General features: G+C 41.2%; 1 long non-coding RNA gene across 2 annotated transcripts; it reads left to right on the plus strand.

Annotated features, from left to right (window-relative positions):
- The first annotated feature begins 1,369 nt into the window (after positions 1–1,369).
- LOC135325517 (uncharacterized) lies at positions 1,370–4,459 on the plus strand. Of its 2 annotated transcripts, XR_010386448.1 has the most exons (5): positions 1,370–1,744; positions 1,820–1,892; positions 2,500–2,640; positions 2,815–2,959; positions 4,224–4,459. It is a non-coding gene; the product is annotated as an uncharacterized LOC135325517 (long non-coding RNA). The 2 variants fall into 2 exon arrangements; XR_010386447.1 differs by having other exon boundaries at positions 1,370–1,892.
- The last annotated feature ends 328 nt before the right edge of the window (positions 4,460–4,787 follow it).

Raw genomic sequence — 4,787 nt, forward strand, 5'->3', positions numbered from 1 at the left:
ACCCCAGGATACCATTGGCCTTCTTGGCCACAAGGGCACATTGCTGGCTCATGGTTAACTTCTTGTCCACCAGGACCCCCAGGACCTTCTCCACAGAGCTGCTTTCCAGAAGGTCATCCCCCAGCCTGTGCTGGTACATGAGGTTAGTCCTCCCTAGGTGCAGGACCCTGCACTTGCCTTTGTTGAACTTCATGAGGTTCCTCTCTGCCCATCTCTCCAGCCTGTCCAGGTCCCTCTGAATGGCAGCACAGCCCTCTGGTGTATCAGCCACTCCTCCCAGTTTTGTATCATCAGCAAACTTGCTGAGGGTGCACTCTGTCCCTTCATCCAGGTCACTGATGAAGAAGTTGAACAATATTGGACCCAGCATTGACCCCGGGGCACACCGCTAGTTACTGGCCTCCAACTAGACTTTGCACTGCTGAGCACAACCCTCTGAGCTTTGCCATTCAGCCAGTTTTCAGTCCACCTCCCTGTCTGCTCATCTAGCTTGCACTTCCTCAGCTTGCCTATAAGGATCTTATGAGAGACAGTGTCAAAAGCCTTGTCGAAGTCAAGGGAGACAACATCCACTGCTCTCCCCTCCTCTACCCAGCGAGTCATCCCATCACAGAAGGCTCTCAGGCTGGTTAAGCATGATTTCCCCTTTGTGAATCCATGCTGACTACTACTGATCACCTTCTTATCCTTCATGAGCCTGGAAATGGTATCCGGGATGAGCTGTTCCATCACCTTCCCAAGGACTGAGGTGAGGCTGCCTGGCCTGTAGTTCTGGAAAAGGAAAGTCAAACAAAGGAATTCAGATCTCGTTATGCACTGATTTACTGAAAGATCAGGAGCACTTATAAGCCAGCATACTGTTTCACACCTTCAATGCACTCTGGCAAACAAAAAGACACAACACAAGCAGCTACTGATCAACAACCTTACAATGTTAATTGGTAATCCATTTATGATTAACTTCTGTAAGTGCATAAAAAAATGAAGTGAGAGGATGAGACTATCCCTGATGGAGGGGGAGGGGTGTGTGTGTGTGGGGAGAAGGGTGAGGGAGAGTTGTAAATATGATGGGTGAAAAATCTCACAAGTATTGCTGCCAAAATTATATCCAAGCAAGTATTTATTGGAAGGGCAGAAGAAACCAGGAAGAAATCAGTTGTCAAGCCTTCTCTGGCTCTCCTTTCCCAAGATTTCTCTGAGCTGGGGCCAAACAGCTCCTTCTGCATCTCTCCAGGCCAGGGCTTGAACGCGCCGCTGCCTGCAGCTCCTGTGAGCCTGGGAGAAGGGAGTAACACAGACACAGTTTTGATGGAAAAATGTGCTTTGTGTGTTTCGCTTGGGAGGGGGGGTGTTAATCATTTGCATGAGCTATTTAGTTCTCAGAATTATTTCTCTGAAATTCATTAACAGGATTTCTACTGCTGTTTTCTTTCTGGAATGCTTCTTGATGTTCTTATGTCAGCCAGAGCTTTCTCCTCTGTTGCAGATAAGAGCAATGGCCAGAACATGGAACTATTCCTGTGAGTCAAGACTTCAGCAATACCTTGATATTTGTGAATTATGCAGAATTTGCTTATAATACACAGACTTATCCAGCTCTATTGCCTAGAGAAAAACACATTTTATCATCACTATTCATGCCTTCCATTCTTGACACCTCTTTGAAAGCACAAGAAGTGCTGCCTTGTGTAACATTGTGGTCATCCGCTCTAGGGAGAGATTCCTGCTACATTATGAGTTGGTGGTAAGCCTTACTTTCTGGCATAATAAAAATAGATGGTCTGTCAAAAGATGATGTTCTCAATGCTTTGTTTTGTAGTTCTATCCTGCCATCTTCTCTGAATTAGCAAATGTGAAATGCAGCATATGGATTTATGAAAAGAAAAGTGCAAGTAAGTATCACTCAAATAGCATAGGCATGTGTGAGGCATCAAAACTGGTTTGACTCTTTTTGGGGAAAAAAAGATACTTTAAAAAATTGGTTGTGCTTGTTTTTAAGGTGTAAAAGAGATGGTTCCTGCATCAAAGAGATTTACAATACATCTCACAATATCTCTGAAAAGATTTGCAGCTTTCACTGGTGGGAAGATTAGCAAGGTGTATATATATATATGTAAAATTGTAGTGCAACTTTGTCTTCTTGGAATGGGAGATTTCCCAAAGCAGAATAGTCTTCTAAAAGTTGTTAATATCTACAGACAATAACTGTAGACTGAAGATATCAAAGGAAAATCACTGCAATAAGTATTTCTTTTTTCTCTTCTGGCAACAATAAAGTTCATGTGATGGTAAACATATACTCTGCTATGAAAGCTGATTTTGCAGAGAACAGTTCTCTGCAACTGAAATTACTCCATGTTGTTTATTGGGAGGACCTCTTTTTAGTGAACCAGTAAATACATTTAAGTACTTCTAGTCTGTGTTCTTTGATGCGTTTTTATCAGGCTATTTCATAAAGTATTCCAGGATAATTCTTGCGTCTTCTTGGTCTCTCTTTAGGATGTGAAATATCCTGAGTATCTGGATCTTCGAACATACGCATCTCAATCCGTTGGAGAACCACTCCTCTATGCCTTATATGCAGTCCTGGTATATAGAGGTGTCAGTAGTCATGCAGGACGTTATTTCTGCTACACAAAGGTAAATAACAATTTCATTTCTAACAGGGTGAGCTCTGTGCTGGTGAGGAGGTACTTGCATGAAAACTTTACTGGTAACCACTGCTTTTAGGGAAAAAGGTTTTATTTCATGTTTAATTTGATCTTTTTTGGTGTATTCTCTGTTCTGAAGAGTTCTCTTTGTGTTTTCATTTAGAAAGTGTGCAGTTCCTCTGAAGACATGGCTGCTTTTATTTGCAGGCTGCTGGTAGACTTTGATATGAGATGAATGATGCCTCTGTAGTCTTTTGTGAAATCAAAATGGTTCTCAGTCAGCAAGCTTATTTACTTTTTAATATCAGGTAATAACAAGTATTAAAATGTGTTCAGAATACATTTACTTTCCTGCTACTGACTTTCTTCTTCTTCTTCTTCTTCTTCTTCTTCTTCTTCTTCTTCTTCTTCTTCTTCTTCTTCTCCATCTTCTTCTTCTTCTTCTTCTCGTAAGTATTTTTCTTCCTGTCCAAGGAGAAAATTACTATTTGAATAATTCATTTGTCTTATCTGAAATTCCCCATGTCATTATCTTTAATCGCTTGGCTTTCAACTGCTACACTTGTGTGAATTGCTGCATATCTACTCTCTGTCGTTGGCTAATTTAGGAAGGAGGAGGAATTAATACCATAGATAGTATAAAGACGAGTTATTGCTCTGAAGGGGATAGATATAGTAGTAAGACCATTATCTTGAATGGGATTTAACTCCAGAGTGGGCTGAAAGAACAATTCTAAGCTAAGAGCGCGATTGTTTACCAAGACATTATGATTTCACACTTGGAGAATGTGCCTTTTAGTTATCAGCAGCACTGTCTTATCCCCATCCATTCTTTGGTCAGCAGGGGGCCAGTAGTAAGCAGGCCAGATTTACATGACCATGGCTTCCTCCTTGTATGGTTAAGGTGATTTGGGGGCAAAGCAACAGATAATGATACCAAATTAGTAGTGGATTTGGTTTTTTTTAGCATCTGAGTTTTATTTTCTCTCCCTCACTGCAGCTTTCTTCACAGCCCTTATGCTGCAACCAGAATCATCCAAATAGTAGCTAATGCTAAATTTTGCAGCAGTGCTGCTTCCATTATTTTATACTTCCAGCTCAGCTTCCTACAGCTCTGATAAATATCCTCTTGATACATTTTAAGTGGATCTTACCAATGCTTAAAACATTAAAAAAAGAGATTATTTGTTTTAGTTTTAGTAGTTTCACTTTAGCTGAGACAGTGAAACCAAACTGTCTCCTTCCTGAGCATAAGAACAGTTATTCCAGGGTTTTCAGGGAATGTTTAATGGAGAAAAACATATATATTTTGGAATAGCTTTAATCCATGTTGAGCTGTTTGGGTAGGGTTTCAAGAATGGTCCTCATTTGATACCAATATGCAGAAACCTGAATGTAGAAATTAACCACACTTGTTGGACTTGCATATATAATTAAAGCAGGGTGGCTTTTTTCTATCTAGGTGTCGAGGCCGTTTGTAGAGATATCTAGTAGGAGAGTGTTCTGTTTGGGGATTTTAAAAGCTGTGTGTTTGCATATATCCATCTTGCAATCTCTTCTTTTTAAATGCAGAAATCAAGTCATTTAAATGGAAATGAACCCCTAAAAGAAGATCCAAATACCATTGCTGTTACCCTAGAAAGGCCTTCTTCGGCTCCACCAACAGCTTGTGTTCAAAACTAGGCAATTACCAGGCCTTTATTTGCTGATCCCTCAGAAAAACAAAAGATCACTTCATAACAAACTGCCTGCACATCAAACTGTCTCAGCCTGACTGTTTTAGCAGTGCTGTGGTGGATGAGGATCTAAACAAGCCTGTTCCTTCATCCACAGTGTGGTGGACAGATGAGTGAATTTTTGCCTTAAACGTTTCTTGGTACATAAGGTGAAAGCCTTGCTGCGCACATTGCAGATTTTGCAGGAAACCATAACCCCGAACAAGCCATCTGTTCCCTGTGGAAACAGGACTGAGCTGCTGCAACCCCGAAATGGTCTCCCTGCGACCACTCAGGACACACCGAGCCTGCGAAAAACCAGACCACGATCAGGCGGAGACTTTTGGACCTGGAGTGTAAATTATTGCTGCTTAGCACAACTTCCATAAAACTTGCTTAGCATGAGCAGCTAAATTTGCTG

Source organism: Dromaius novaehollandiae, unplaced genomic scaffold (assembly GCF_036370855.1).
Source record: "Dromaius novaehollandiae isolate bDroNov1 unplaced genomic scaffold, bDroNov1.hap1 HAP1_SCAFFOLD_65, whole genome shotgun sequence".
Taxonomy (NCBI): domain Eukaryota; kingdom Metazoa; phylum Chordata; class Aves; order Casuariiformes; family Dromaiidae; genus Dromaius; species Dromaius novaehollandiae.